Genomic DNA, 16,985 nt, shown 5'->3' with positions numbered 1-16,985 from the left:
CCCATATCATCCACGACAACCTTGCTCTCACCTCGATTAGCCTACCCATGGCATCTATCGTGAGAAAATGATGACAGAAGGAACAAGATGCCACGTATGATTTTGCTTAAGAGCTCGAAATTCTTCATCCATGGCCTGCTTCCACTTGGGATTAGCCAAAGCGTCACTAACAGTGCGTGGTTCACCTGTAGGAGTGGTGGAAACCAAGCCATATTTAGTTTTATAATTGACTGGTTGAATAACACTGACACGCAGACGTGTACGAGGAGGCATCGATGCAGGCACAGAGGGGTCAGCAACGTTGGAAGTTGGCTGAACAGGAGGCAGCGACCCTGAGCTGCCGGAGCCGCCAGACATGCCTGAAGACGCCGGATCATCTATGATGGAGATTGTTGGTGAAGCTCCAGACGTTGCCACAGAAGAGCTAGGACTTCACAATAGATCCTGCACGGATCCCGCGCTCGTTGCATGAGGCACGGAGGGAGAGTCACTCAGGCGACGACGAGCATAGACACGGCCATACCGCTCGGTCGGTTGATCGCCCACGCCAAGTTGCAGCATAGCAACCGCATCACCTGGGTCGATCATGGAACGTCCTTCGACGGGTGATCAGAGGTGAGGGCCAGGCGAGGCTGGAGGAGCTCGATGTTGGAAATATGCCCTAGAGGCAATGATAAAATAGTTATTATTATATTTCATGTTTCAAGATAATTGTTTATTATCCATGCTATAATTGTATTGAATGAAAATATAAATGCATGTGTGGATATATAGACAAAACTATGTCCCTAGTAAGCCTCTAGTTGACTAGCCAGTTGATCAACGATGGTTAAGGTTTTTTTGATCATATGCAAGTGTTGTCACTTGATGACTGGATTACATCATTGGGAGAATGATGTGATAGACAAGACCCAAACTATAAACGTAGCATGTGATCGTGTCATTTTGTTGCTATTGTTTTCTGCGTGTCAAGTATTCATTATTATGACCATGAGATCATGTAACTCACTGACACCGGAGGAATGCCTTGTGTATATCAAACATCACAATGTTACTCGGTGACTATAAAGCTGCTCTACAGGTATCTCCGAAGGTGTCCGCTGAGTTAGCATGGATCAAGACTGGGATTTGTCAATCCATGTGACGGAGAGGTATCTCGGGGCCCACTCGGTAATACAACATCACATATAAGCCTTGCAAGCAATGTGACTAAAGTGTTAGTCACGGGATCTTGTATTACGAAATGAGTAAAGAGACTTTCCGGTAACGAGATTGAAATAGGTATAGGTATACCGACGATCAAATCTCGGGCAAGTAACATACCGAAGGACAAAGGGAATAGTATACAGGATTATATGAATCCTTGGCACAGAGGTTCAACCGATAAGATCTTTGTAGAATATGTAGGATCCAATATGGACATCCAGGTCCCGTTGTTGGATATTGACCGGGGAGTGCCTCAGGTCATGTCTGCATAGTTCTCGAACCCGCACGGTGTGCACACTTAAGGTTCGGTGACGTTTCGGTATAGTTGAGTTATAGGTGTTGGTGACCGAAGGTTTGTTAGGAGTTCCGGAAGAGATCATGGACATCACGAGGGTTTCCATAATGGTCAAAAAACGAAGATTGATATATAGGATTGTTTCATTTGGCTTCCGGAAAGATTTCGGGCATTACTGGCAGTGTACCGGGAGTGACGAATGGGTTCCGGGTTTTTACCGGGAGGGGCCACCCACCCGGGAGAGAACCTAATAGCCCATGGGTGGCGCACCATCCCTTGGTGAGCTGGTGAGGCCAATCCAATAGGGGTATTTCGGCCAAGAGAAAAAATCAAAGGAGAAAAAAAGAGGAGGTGGGAAGGAAGGAAGGGACTCCTCCTTCCAAACCGAATTGGAGTGGGAGTCCCTCCTCCTCCACTCGGCCGATGACCTAGGGTCTCCCTTGAGCCCCAAGGCTAGCCCCTCCCCTCCTCCTATATATACTAGAGGTTTTAGGGTTTTTGAGACACAACTTTGCCACATGCAACCCTAAACCTCTACTTCGTAGTTCTTCCTCTAGATCGGTTTTCTGCGGAGTTCGGGCGGAGCCCTGCAGGAATAGATCATCACCATCACCGGTGCACCGTCACGCCGGAGAACTCATCTACTTCCCCGTCTCTCTTGATGGGTCAAGAAGGCGGAGATCGTCATCGAGATGTATGTGTGATGAACGCGGAGGTGTCGTCCGTTCGGTGCTAGATCGGGACGGATCGTGGGACGATGGTGATTTGAAACACGAAGCTATTCCACTACATTAACTGCATTTCTTAACGCTTCCCGCTTAGCGATATACAAGGGTATGTGGATCCGAACTCCCTCTCATAGATGAACATCACCATGATAGGTCTTCGTGTGCATAGGATTTTTTTTGTTTCCCATGCAACGTTCCCCAACAATGGTATCATGAGCTAGGTTCATGCGTAGATGTAATCTCGAGTAGAACACAGAAGTTTTTCTGGGCATTGATGTTCGATTTGCTGCCCTCCTTAGACTTTTCTCGATTCGGTGGTATTGTTGGATTGAAGCGGCCCGAACCAATCTTACTCGTACACTTACGAGAGACCGGTTTCACGACTAACATGCAACATGTTGCATAAATATGATTGGCGGGTGTCTATTTCTTCAACTTTAGTTGAATCGGATTTGACCGAGGCAGTCCTTGGAGAGAGGTTAAATAGAAAATTGCACATCACCGTTGTGGTTTTGCGTAAGTAAGATGCGATCATACTAGATACCCATAGCAGCCACGTAAAACATGCAACAACAAATTAGAGGACGTCTAACTTGTTTTTGCAGGGTATGCATGTGATGTGATATGGCCAAAGACATGATGTGATATATTGGATGTATGAGATGATCATGTTGTAATAGTTAAATATCGACTTGCACATCGATACTACGGCAACCGGCAAGAGCCATAGGGTTGTCTTTAAACTAACGTTTGTGCTTGCAGTGCGTTTACTATATTGCTAGGTTGTAGCTTTAGTAGTGATAGCATAGATAGCATGACAACCTCGATGGCGGCACCATGATGGAGATCATGATGATGGAGGTCATGGTGTGGCGCCGGCGACGATGAAGATCATGCCGGTGCTTTGGTGATGGAGATCAAGAAGCACAAGATCATGGTCATATCATGTCACTTATGAATTGCATGTGATGTTAATCCTTTTATGCACCTTATCTTGCTTAGAACGACGGTAGCATTATAAGGTGATCCATCACTTAAATTTGAAGATAAAATTGTGTTCTCCCCGACTGTGCACCGTTGCGACAGTTCGTCGTTTCGAGACACCACGTGGTGATCGGGTGTGATAGACTCAACGTTCACATACAACGGGTGCAAAACAGTTGCACACGTGGAACACTCAGGTTAAACTTGACAAGCCTAGCATGTACAGACATGGCCTCGGAACACAAGAGACCGAAAGGTCGAGCATGAATCGTATAGTTGATATGATTAAAATAGAGATGTTTACCACTGAAACTACACTAACTCATGTGATGATCGGACTTGAGTTAGTGAATTTGGATCATGCCACATTCAAATAACTAGAGGGATGTCTATTTGAGTGGGAGTTTATTAGTAATATGGTTAGTTAAACTCTAATTGTCTAGAACATAGTCTAAGTAAACTTTGCAATATTTTTATGTCGTAGATCAATGGCTCGTGCAGTAGCAACCCTGAATTTCAATACGTTCCTAGAGAAAGCTAAGCTGAAAGATGATGGTAGCAACTTTGTAGACTGGGCTCGTAATCTTAGGCTTATCCTACAAGTTGGGCAAAAGAATTATGTCCTTGATGCAGCGCTAGGAGATGAACCACCTGCTTCGGCTGATCAAGATGTTTTGAACGGTTGGCAAGCGCGTAAGGAGGACTACTCAGTAGTTCAATGTGAAGTCTTGTATGGCTTAGAACTGGGACTTCAACGACGCTCTGAATGTCATGGAGCATATGAGATGTTCCAGGAGTTGAAGTTTATCTTTGAGAAGAATGACGGGATCGACAAGTATGAGACCTCCGAAAATTCTATGCTTACAAAATGAAGGAAAAATCGTGTGTCAGTGAACATGTGCTCAAAATGTCTGGGTACACAAACCGTCTAGATGAGCTGGGGATTGAACTCCCGCAAGTGGCTATCACTGATAGAATTCTTCAATCACTGCCACTAGCTACAAGAGCTTTGTGTTGAACTATAACATGCAAGGGATGAATAAGTCACCCGGTGAGTTATTTGCGATGCTGAAAGTCGCGGAGTCAGAAATCCGGAAAGAACATCAAGTGTTAATGGTCAATAAGACCACTGGTTTCAAGAGAAACGACAAAGTCAAGAAGGATAAATCCAAGAAGAGCGTCAAAACTGTTGCCCCTTCGATGAAGAAACCCAAAGCTGGACCTAAGCCGGAAACTGAGTGCTATTATTGCAAGGGGATGGGTCACTGGAAGCGCAACTGCCCCAAGTATTTGGCTGATAAGAAGGCGGCCAACGCCAAACCAGGTATATGTGATATACATGTTATTGATGTGTACCTAACCAACTCTCGTAGTAGTGCCTGGGTATTTGATACCGGTTCTGTTGCTCATATTTGCAACTCGAAGCAGGAACTCCGGAATAAACGAAGGCTGGCGAAGGATGAAGTGACGATGCGCGTGGGAAATGGTTCCAAGGTTGATGCAATCGCCGTCGGCACGGCCGCACTTCAGTTGCCATCAGGATTATTTATGAACTTAAATAATTGTTATTTAGTGCATGCGTTAAGCATGAACATTATATCTGGATCTTGTTTATTGCGAGATGGTTACTCTTTTAAGTCGGAGAATAATGGTTGTTCTATTTATATGAGTATTATCTTTTGTTGTCATGCACCCAACGTGAGGGGTTTCTTCATATTGAATCTTGATTGTGATGACACACATATCCATAACACTGAGACCAAAATATGTAGAGTTAACAATGATAGCGCCACCTTTTTGTGGCACTGCCGCTTAGGTCATATTGGTGTAAAGCGCATGAAGAAACTCCATGATGATGGGCTTTTGGAGTCACTTGATTTTGAATCACTTGACACGTGCGAACCATGCCTCGTGGGCAAGATGACTAAGACTCCGTTCTCTGTAACAATGGAGCGTGCAAGTGACTTGTTGGAAATCATACATACTGATGTGTGCGGACCAATGAGTGTGGAGGCACGCGGCAGATATCGTTATTTTCTCACCTTCACTGATGATTTGAGTAGGTATGGATATATCTATTTGATGAAGCACAAGTCTGAAACATTTGAAAAGTTCAAACAATTTCAGCGTGAAGTTGAAAATCATCGTAGCAAGAATATCAAGTTCCTACGATCTAATCGAGGAGGCGAATATCTGAGTTTCGAGTTTGGTGCTCACTTAAGACAATGTGGAATTGTTTCACAGTTGACACCGCCTGGAACACCACAGTGTAATGGTGTGTCAGAACATCGTAATCGTACTTTGTTGGATATGGTGCGATCTATGATGTCTCTTACCAATTTGCCATTATCGTTTAGGGGTTATGCATTAGAGACAGCTGCATTCACATTAAATAGGGCACCATCAAAATCCGTTGAGCTGACACCATATGATCTATGGCATGGCAAGAGGCCAAAGTTGTCATTTGTTAAAGTTTGGGGATGCGATGCTTATGTCAAAATGCTTCAGCCTGAAAAGCTGGAATTCAAAGCGGAAAAGTGCGTCTTCATAGGTTACCCAAAAGAGACAGTTGGGTACACCTTCTATCTCAGATCCGAGGGCAAAGTGTTTGTTGCTAAGAACGGAGCTTTTCTTGAGAAAGAGTTTCTCTCGAAAGAATTGAGTGGGAGGAAGATAGAACTTGATGAGGTTGTGGAACCTCTGCTCCAACAGGATGGTGGCGCAGGGCAGAGGGAAATCTATGTCGAGGCAACACTAGTTGAGGAGGAAGCTAATGATGATGATCATGAAACTTCAGATCAAGTTACTGTTGGACCTCGCAGGTCAACAAGATCACGTACTGCTCCTGAGTGGTACGGGAATCCTGTCTTATCTATCATGTTGTTAGACAACAATGAGCCTGCGAATTATGAAGAAGCAATGGTGGGCCCAGAATCCAACATATGGTTACAGGCCATGAAATTCGAGATAGGATCTATGTATGAAAACAAAGTAGGGACTTTGGAAGTATTACTTGAAGGTCGCAAGGCTATTCAGAATAAATGGATCTTGAAGAAGAAGACGAACGCGAACGGTAATGTGACCGTTTATAAAGCTCGACTTGTGGCAAAGGGTTTTTCACAAGTTCAAGGAGTTGATTGCGATGAGACATTCTCACCGGTAGTGATGCTTAAATCCGTCCGAATCATGTTAGCAATAGCTGCATTTTTTGATTATGAAATCCGGCAGATGGATGTCAAAACGGTGTTCCTTAATGGGTTTCTTAAGGAGAGTTGTATATGATGCAACCCGAAGGTTTTGTCGATCCAAAGAATGCTAACAAAGTATGCAATCTCCAGCGATCCATTTATGGAATGGTCCAAGCATCTCGGAGTTGGAATAAGCGCTTTGATGAGGTGATCAAGGCCTTTGGGTTTATACAAGTTGTTGGAGAATCTTGTATATACAGGAAAGTGAGTGGGAGCTCTGTAGCATTTCTAATATTATATGTGGATGACATATTGCTGATTGGAAACAATGTGGAGTTTTTGGAGAGCGTAAAGGATTACTTGAACAAGTGTTTTTCAATGAAAGACCTAGGAGAAGCTGCTTACATATTAGGTATTAAGATCTATAGAGATAGATCGAGACGCCTGGTAGGATTTTAACAAAGAACATATCTTGAGAAAGTTTTGAAGAAGTTCAAAATGGAACAATCCAAGAAAGGGTTCTTGCCCGTGTTACAAGGTATAAAGTTGAGTAAGACTCGATGTCCAGTGACTGCAGAAGATAGAGAAAATATGAGTATTGTCCCCTATGCTTCAGCCATAGGGTCTATTATGTATGCAGTGTTGTGCACAAGACCAGACGTCAGCCTGGCCATAAGTATGACAGGCAGGTTTCAAAGTGATCCAGGAGTGGAACACTGGGCGGCGATCAAGAATATTCTGAAGTACCTGAAAAGGACTAAGGAAATGTTTCTCGTTTATGGAGGTGGCGAAGAGCTCATCGTAAAGGGTTACGTCGATGCAAGCTTTGACACTGATCCGGATGACTCTAAGTCTCAAACCGGATAAATATTTATTCTTAATGGGGGTGCACTAAGCTAGTGCAGTTCCAAGCAAAGCGTCGTAGCAGATTCTACATGTGAAGCAGAGTACATGGATGCCTCGGAGGCGTCTAAGGAGGGTGTCTGGATGAAGCAGTTCATGAGGATCTTGGAGTTGTGCCGAGCGCACTAAATCCAATAACTATGTTCTGTGACAACACTGGTGCCATTGCTCTAGCCAAGGAACCAAGGTTTCACAAGAAGACCAAGCACATCAAACGACGCTTCAACCTGATCCGCGACTATATCGAAGGAGAGGACGTAAATATTTGCAAAGTGCACACGGATCTGAATGTTGCAGATCTGTTGACTAAACCTCTTCCACGAGTAAAGCATGATCAACACCAGAACTGTATGGGTGTTAGATTCATTCCAATGTAAATTGCATAGCAATGTGAGACTAGATTATTGACTCTAGTGCAAGTGGGAGAATGTTGGAAATATGCCCTAGAGGCAATGATAAAATAGTTATTATTATATTTCCTGTTTCAAGATAATCATTTATTATCCATGTTATAATTGTATTGAATGAAAACATAAATGCATGTGTGGATATATATAGACAAAACTATGTCCCTAGTAAGCCTCTAGTTGACTAGCCAGTTGATCAATGATGGTTAATGTTTTCTGATCATATGCAAGTGTTGTCACTTGATGACTAGATCACATCATTGGGAGAATGATGTGATAGACAAGACCCAAACTATAAACGTAGCATGTGGTGTCATTTTGTTGCTATTGTTTTCTACGTGTCAAGTATTCATTCCTATGACCATGAGATCATGTAACTCACTGACACCGGAGGAATGCCTTGTGTGTATCAAACGTCGCAACGTTACTGGGTGACTATAAAGGTGCTCTACAGGTATCTCCGAAGGTGTCCGTTGAGTTAGCATGGATCAAAACTGGGATTTGGCACTCCATGTGACGGAGAGGTATCTCGGGGCCCACTCGGTAATACAACATCACATATAAGCCTTGCAAGCAATGTGACTAAAGTGTTAGTCACGGGATCTTGTATTACGGAACGAGTAAAGAGACTTGCCGGTAACGAGATTGAAATAGGTATAGGGATACCGACGATCAAATCTCGGGTAAGTAACACACCGAAGGGCAAAGGGAATAGTATACGAGATTATATGAGTCCTTGGCACAGAGGTTCAACCGATAAGATCTTTGTAGAATATGAAGGATCCAATATGGACATCCAGGTTCTGCTGTTGGATATTGACCGGGGAGTGTCTCATGTCATGTTTGCATAGTTCTCGAACCCGCAGGGTCTGCACACTTAAGGTTCGGTGACGTTTCGGTATAGTTGAGTTATAGGTGTTGGTGACCGAAGGTTTGTTCGGAGTCCCACATGAGATCACGGACGTCATGAGGGTTTGTGGAATGGTCCGGAAACGAATATTGATATATAGGATTGTTTCATTTGGCTTCCAGAAAGATTTCGGGCATTACCAGCAGTGTACCGGGAGTGTCGAATGGGTTCTTGGTTTTTACCGGGAGGGGCCACCCACCCGAGAGAGAACCTAATAGCCCATGGGTGGCGCACCAGCCCTTGGTGGGCTGGTGAGGCCATCCCAATAGGGCTATTTCGTCCAAGAGAAAAAATCAAAGGAGAAAAAAAGAGGAGGTGGGAAGGAAGGAAGGGACTCCTCCTTCCAAACCGAATTGGAGTGGGAGTCCCTCCTCCTCCACTTGGCCGACGCCCTAGGGGCTCCCTTGAGCCCCAAGGCTAGCCCCTCCCCTCATCCTATATATACTAGAGGTTTTAGGGTTTTTGAGACACAACTTTGCCACGTGCAACCCTAAACCTCTACTTCGTAGTTCTTCCTCTAGATCGGTTTTCTGCGGAGCTCGGGCGGAGCCCTGCAGGAATAGATCATCACCATCACCGGCACGCCGTCACGCTGACGGAGAACTCATCTACTTCCATGTCTCTCTTTCTGGATCAAGAAGGCGGAGATCGTCATCGAGCTGTACGTGTGCTGAACGCGGAGGTGTCGTCCGTTCAGTGCTAGATTGGGACGGATCGTGGGACGACGGTGATTTGAATCACGAAGCTGTTCCACTACATCAACCGCGTTTCTTAACGCTTCCCGCTTAGCGATCTACAAGGGTATGTGGATCCGATATCCCTCTCGTAGATGAACATCACCATGATAGGTCTTTGTGTGTGTAGGAAATTTTTAGTTTCCCATGCAACGTTCCCCAACACCCGAGCAGTGTGGGTGGTTGAAGATCCCAAGGTGGATTCGATCGAGGCCGACCCGGTCGGGAGCGCCGGACCCAAGGAGGATTGCACCTGGTTTGCTGCAGCTCGAACAAAGACATCCATAGTGTTGTTTGAGCTCAAAGTTGGGTTGTGTTCGCCATGTTCATTGCGGGTGTTCCCTGAAACAGTAAACTCACAAACAGCAGGAAAGATATTAGTCAAATCTTGGTTAGCACATTCATCATTACCCACATGTGAAACACTGGAAAGGTGTGGAGGAAGAAGGAGAATTTCTTTCCTAAGTAGAGCACCGACATTAGGATGGAGTTTTACAAAAGGGAATTGAGTTTCATCGAAGACTACATCACACGAAATATACACGCGGTCGGTGGAAACATCAAGGCATTTTACACCTTTGTGTTGCACACTATATCCAAGGAAGACACATTGTTTGGAGCGAAATATGAGTTTGCGAGTGTTGTATGGACGAATATTTGGCCAACAAGCGCAGCCAAAGACTCGAAGGTTGGTATAATTTGGCAAGACATGAAAAAGATGTTCAGTGGGAGTTTCATTGGATATAGTACAACTTGGTCACATGTTTATAAGATGAACTGCAGTCAAGAAAGCTTCATCCCAAAATTGAAGTGGCATGGATGCCGCAGCTAGGAGAGACAGTCCTACTTCAACAATGTGACGATGTTTGCATTCTGTAGAACCATTTTGCTGATGAGCATGTGGGCAGGATACGTGGTGAGAGATACCTATCTTTTGAAAGAAAGAGTTCGGTTTCTCATATTCACCACCCCAATCTAACTACATGGCAATAATTTTTCTATCAAATTTGCGCTCAACAAGTGCTTGAAAATTATGGAACACTTGAAACACATCAAAATGTTTCTTAAGAAGGTAGATCCAAGTGTATTTGCTGAAGTCGTCAATAAAACTCACATAATAAGTATGTCGACCAACGGAGGAGGGTGTTGGACCCCGTACATCAGAAAAAATGAGTTGCAAAGGTTTTGTGGACACACTAGTGGGCATTGAATAAGGCAACTGATGACTTTTAGCCTTTTGACAAGAATGACAAATGGTTTCAGAATTTCTCTCAGCAACAACCGGAAGATTATTTTTACTAAGAATTTGATCAACAGTTGCAAACAAAATATGACCTGAGCTATTGTGCCACCTTTCAGCAGAAAGCTTGATGGCTCCATAGAATTGTTTATTGTACAAGCAATACTGGGGAAGAAATGCATAGAGGCCTTGAACAAACACCTCTATGAAGAATTTTCTTCGTGACCTGATCCTTGATCAAAAAGAAGAAAGGGTGAAATTCTAGAAAGACATTGTTATCAAGGGCAATGCGATGAACAGATAACAAGGTTTTGGAAGCATTGGGTACATGCAATATGTCATTGAGCTCAAGATTTGTGTCTGGGGTTTTGATAACTGAACGATCAATATTACTTATCTCCACACCTGCACCATTTGCAGCCGTGTAGACTTGATCATGGCCACGATATTTATCATGCATTGTCCGCTTCTCCAATTCACCGGTGATATGATTTGTGGCGCTCGTGTCCATATACCAATTGGTATTAATGTCGTATGAGACATCGGGTGCGGCTGCAATTTTCTTTTTTTGGGCATTGTTGTCATCGGCATAGCGCCAATCACAATCTTTTTCGCAATGTGATTTGTTTTCTTACAGGTTTGACACTTGTTCTCATAACCTTCATACCCTTGGAAGGGGCGACACCGATTGTTGTTGCTGGGGGGAAGCCGATTGTTGTTTTTTCCGTCACCGTGGTTGTTCTGATGGTAGTGGCCATTACCACCACCACCTTGATACACTCCTCCCTGGTTCTGTTGGAATCCATAGCCCCCGCGAGAGTTAGGGTGAGGATTCTGGTAGCCACCGCCACCTCCATAGCCGCTGCCAGCGCCGTGGCCATTGCCACCACTAGCACCCTGGCCGCCACCGCCTCGGCCAGAGCTACCACCTCCGCCGCGACCGCCGCCCTTGTGGTAGCCGCCCCTGCCGCCACCGCCATGGCCTCTCAAGGCGGCGTTAGTGGATGACTTGAAGCCGGAGTTGCCATGAATCATCTCAACTCGCTGGTCAAAGTTGGCCATGAGAGAGAAGAGGGCGTCGACGGTGATGGGCTCGGTGCGGACGTTAAGCGTGGAGATGATGGGTTGATAGTCCATGTCGAGGCTGGCGACGATGAAGAAGATGAGCTCCCCATCCCCGAGCGGCTTGCCCGCCGCCGCGAGCTCATCGGAGAGGGGGCACATGTGGCCGAAGTACACCGAGGCCGAGATGGAACCCTTCTAAGCATTCGTGAGCGCGTCACGAAGGTTGTTGATGCGGGGCAACGACACCCGCAGAGAATATGGTGGCCAAGGCAGTCCAGATCGCATGAGAGGTCTCAAGAGACGCGACCTGGACAAGAACCTCCTTGGACAGATTGTGCAGGAGATAAGCAACAATTTGTTGGTCCTGGACAAGCCAGGGGCATAGGCACGGTTAGAGATGACCTGGTCATTGCCATCTTTTTCTTTTACGATGATCATCTTGGGAGGCTCCTCAATGGTGTTGTCGATGTAGCCGTACAAATCAGCGCCAAGTATTTGGGATCGCGCTTGAGCTTTCCACAAAACATATTTTGTCCGGGTAAGCGGCTCGGAGCTATTGTAGTGGAGGCTGGATGGGGGTTGTTGGAAATATGCCCTAGAGGCAATAATAAATTAGTTATTATTATATTTCTTTGTTCATGATAATCGTTTATTATCCATGCTATAATTGTATTGATTGGAAACACAATACTTGTGTGGATACATAGACAAAACACTGTCCCTAGTAAGCCTCTAGTTGACTAGCTCGTTGATCAAAGATGGTCAAGGTTTCCGGGCCATAGGCAAGTGTTGTTACTTGATAACGGGATCACATCATTAGGAGAATCATGTGATGGACTAGACCCAAACTAATAGACGTAGCATGTTGATCGTGTCATTTTGTTGCTACTGTTTTCTGCGTGTCAAGTATTTGTTCCTATGACCATGAGATCATATAACTCACTGACACCGGAGGAATGCTTTGTGTGTATCAGACGTCGCAACGTAACTGGGTGACTATAAAGATGCTCAACAGGTATATCCGAAGGTGTTCGTTGAGTTAGTATGGATCAAGACTGGGATTTGTCACTCCGTATGACGGAGAGGTATCTCGGGGCCCACTCGGTAATACAACATCACACACAAGCCTTGCAAGCAATGTGACTTAGTGTAAGTTGCGGGATCTTGTATTATGGAACGAGTAAAGAGACTTGCCGGTAAACGAGATTGAAATAGGTATGCGGATACTGACGATCTAATCTCAGGCAAGTAACATACCGAAGGACAAAGGGAATGACATACGGGATTATATGAATCCTTGGCACTGAGGTTCAAACGATAAGATCTTCGTAGAATATGTAGGATCCAATATGGGCATTCAGGTCCCGCTATTGGATATTGACCGAGGAGTCTCTTGGGTCATGTCTACATAGTTCTCGAACTCGCAGGGTCTGCACACTTAAGGTTCGACGTTGTTTTATGCGTATTTGAGTTATATATGGTTGGTTACCGAATGTTGTTCGGAGTCCAGGATGAGATCACGGACGTCCCGAGGGTTTTAGGAATGGTCCGAAAACGAAGATTGACATATAGGATGACCTCATTTGGTTACCGAAAGGTTTTCGTGCATTACCGGAAAAGTTTCGGGCTCATCGGTAGTGTACTGGGAGTGCCGGGAGGGGTGCCGGGGACCATCAGGAGGGGTGTCACGCCCCAAGGGGTCTCATGGGCTATGGGAAGAGATAAACCATCCCCTAGTGGGCTGGAATAAGTTCCCACTAAGGGCCATAAGGTTTGAGAAGGAAAAAAACACAAGGTGGAAAGAGTTTCCAAGTGGGAAGGTAGAATCCTACTCCAAGTAGGATTGGAGTAGGACTCCTCCACCTCCAATTTCGGCCAAACCTTTAGGTTTTGAGGCTGCCTCCTCCCCTCCCTCCCTCCTATATATAGTGGGGTTTTAGGGCTGATTTGAGACAACTTTTGCCACGGCAGCCCGACCACATACCTCCACGGTTTTACCTCTAGATCGCGTTTCTGCGGAGGTCGGGCGGAGCCCTGCTGAGATTAGATCACCATCAACCTCCGGAGCGCCGTCACGCTGCCGGAGAACTCATCTATCTCTCCGTCTCTCTTGCTGGATCAAGAAGGTCGAGATCATCGTCGAGCTGTACATGTGCTGAACGCGGAGGTGTCGTCCGTTCGGCACTAGATCGGAGCGGATCGTGGGACGGATCGCGGGACGGTTCGTGGGACGGTTCGCGGGGCGGATCGAGGGACGTGAGGACGTTCCACTACATCAACCGCGTTTCTTAACGCTTCTGCTGTACGATCTACAAGGGTACGTAGATCACTCATCCCCTCTCGTAGATGGACATCACCATGATAGGTCTTCGTGCGCGTAGGAATTTTTTTGTTTCCCATGCCACGTTCCTCAACAGGGGTGCGGCGGAGGAGGTGGACATGGAGATTAGGGGGTGGGTGGCGGGCGAAGAAACTTGAGTGGAATGCGGCGATGGTGAGATGCCCGACGAGATGGAGGATACGAGCTAGATGCAATTGGAAGAGCCTTCTTTGTATACCATGTAAGATATTATGGAAGCATCTCAGTCTCCTAGAAAATGAGACTCACAGCTTATATTGATAGATGGATTGGAGTACAAGTTAGGGAAAAAGAGATATATGCATAAATAAGGTAGAAATAGAGAAGATCTCTAACTATCCTAACCATACAATAGAATCCTAACATACTAAGGCACTGTGGCTCCATGTATGGCATGATATATCTCTAACAAAGATGATATGCCATCTCAGTCTCTTAAAGATGTTCATAAAAATGGGGTTTGATATGCGTTTATAGGAATGAATGTAACGCTGCGTTTGGACGTCCGTATTGGGTTGTCGAATTAGATTTGGTATTAGGCTAACCCCAATACACATGTTTGGTTGTACTGTGAAACGACACACTGAAACGGAAACGAATACGCGAGCGTTTTCGCTCGCACGTGTCCACCCATCGCGCCAATATTGAGGCCTGGACCTCCGATTTCGCCTGAATCGGCTTCTCCCGCAAAAGAAAACGTTTGGGCCTGTCTCGTTTCTCCCTTGCCCATGACTCCGTGAGGCGACAGGAGGGTTCGAGAGAGGCGAGCAGTGCTCAACAGATCCACCATGGCGGCGCCCCGACATGTCCACCACATCGGCGCAAGTATGGTCGCCGCCTTCCCTTCCCATCCTCTTCTACCGCCATCCCTTCCCCTCCTCCTTTGCCGATGTTCCCTCCCCTCCTCCTGCGTCGTCGTACGTTCCCCTCCTCCTCTGTCACCGTCCAGATCACATCTGATCTGAACGGCGGTTGTCCCCTCCGGCGCCGGCCCTTCCCAGCCGGTGGCCCATGGCTGGTGCACATCTCCTCTCCCTCAGACCACCTCCCGAGCTACCCCCTCTTCTCTGCCTTGAGCCAGCACCTTCTTCCCTAGCTCCAGGCATCCTGCTCTATTTCTTCTTCTTCTTCTTCTTAATTCCAGTCCTTCCATCAATGATTTGTTGACCACTGATGTATCCTCATGTTGCAGGTTGGATAAAAAATTGGAAGCCTCCAGGCCGATCTGAGGTATGAATGTGATGAAATTTTGTGAAATATGCTTGTGGTGTTATAATGCATATTCTTATGTGTGTTTCGATGCATGCTTATGTGTGTTTTGATGCATGCTTATGTGTGCTTTGATGCATCTTGGTCATGCAATTTTGTGAACCAATATGCTTGTGGTGGTCTAATACATATGGTCATGCAATTAGCCCATAGTTCACATGATATAAGTGCATTGTAGCTACATCATGTCACAAATGGATTTGATTGCTACCATTACCGAAGAGAGCAAAGGGAGAAAAAAGAAAAGGATCATCTTGACATCGATGTATGTTGAGTTAGTTTGTCTTGGCGTAGCTTATCTTAGTACGCAGTGAGTACCGAAGAGTTTGGGATGCTTTAGTGATGAGGAGCTTCGATATGTTCATAGGAAGTACTTGCTGAAAGAAATGTACAATGGGTCAGAAACAACTTGTTATGATGAGTTGCGCTTAACCAAAAGAAATTACCATGATCTTTGCACGATGTTGTGTATGAAGTGTGGTCTGAAAGATAGCGTATATTTCACCATAGAAGAATGCTAAGTTCTTATTGGTGGTTGGACATGGTATTAAAATGAGAATATTGCGTGGCACTTACAAGCGTTCTCTAGAGACTATCAGTGTGCACTTCTCGAATGTGTTAACAACCATTCTTTCTCTTATTGATGGTGAAGGTGTGTTGAGACTGCTGCAGATCTAGAAGAACCAATTGAAACCTCTCTAGAAATGGTACGAAAGAGACAACGAACAGGTGATGCTATTATGTGCATGATTGGAGAAATGAGGACTACTTTTAAGGATGCTTTGAAGACAACTGATCCACTTCCATTGCCAAAGGTCACTACTCCTTCTAAAACACTTGCTGCACTTGAGTTGATACCAGAGTTGGCAGAAGCAGACATGTTGCGCTCTCCGGAAAGTTGATTCTTAATGAGCGCTTGTTTGAAGCTCTAATGGAGATGCCCATGCACATGAGGAAGGCTTGGCTGCTATTAATGCCTTGAAGTTATGCAAGTTATGCTTTCATGTTTGTCTTGTTAAAGTTGGACCTATCTATAGTATTTTGTTTGTTGCATTTGGAACTATGTAATGTTGAACTTCAACTTATTTGAACAATTGTGTTGTTACATTTGGAACCATGTGTCGTTGAGTATTTCAGATACCTATTTAAACTATATATGTGTTGTACTTTGTTGGTGTAAAATTATTTTTGTTTGTTTTCTGTGCCGATATTATATGATGTCATCCTCAATTTGTAGAACAATTGATGCATTTTTTTACTATATAATCATCCAATTTAGTCATACTGCTACAATTTTAATGCATATTCTAATATTGCTATGCAATTTTATAGTTTGACATCCAAACATGATTCTGTATCAAAACTTCAGGACGTTTTCGTGAGCCAATTCAGTAAACATCCAAACAACCGAATTTGTATTCATGTCCATTACAATTTTTTGGCTGAACTGGAATTAAAACCAATACAATACGGAGGCTCCAGTTAAGACATCGAAACGCAGGGTTAAGAGCAACTCTAGCAGACCCCGCATCCCGTCCCGACCCGCAAAATAACCGCCAAAGTGCGGGTCGGGGCGGAAAAACCTGCCCGATCAGACACCGCCCTGGCCCGCAAATATTTTTGCAGGGCGCAACAAAAGTTCTCCCCAACCTCTAGTTTCACGGGCCGGGAGGCCGACCCGAGCTCAACCTCTATCC

General features: G+C 45.2%; 1 long non-coding RNA gene across 1 annotated transcript; it reads left to right on the top strand.

The window, feature by feature from the left end:
• The first annotated feature begins 14,703 nt into the window (after positions 1–14,703).
• Positions 14,704–16,454, top strand: LOC123407617. Its single transcript, XR_006612644.1, has 3 exons — positions 14,704–14,844; positions 15,212–15,249; positions 15,941–16,454. It is a non-coding gene; the product is annotated as an uncharacterized LOC123407617 (long non-coding RNA).
• The last annotated feature ends 531 nt before the right edge of the window (positions 16,455–16,985 follow it).

Source organism: Hordeum vulgare, chromosome 7H (assembly GCF_904849725.1).
Source record: "Hordeum vulgare subsp. vulgare chromosome 7H, MorexV3_pseudomolecules_assembly, whole genome shotgun sequence".
NCBI classification, from domain to species: Eukaryota; Viridiplantae; Streptophyta; class Magnoliopsida; order Poales; family Poaceae; genus Hordeum; species Hordeum vulgare.
Note: the sequence above shows the minus strand (reverse complement) of the source record. Positions and strands in the feature narration are given on the sequence as shown.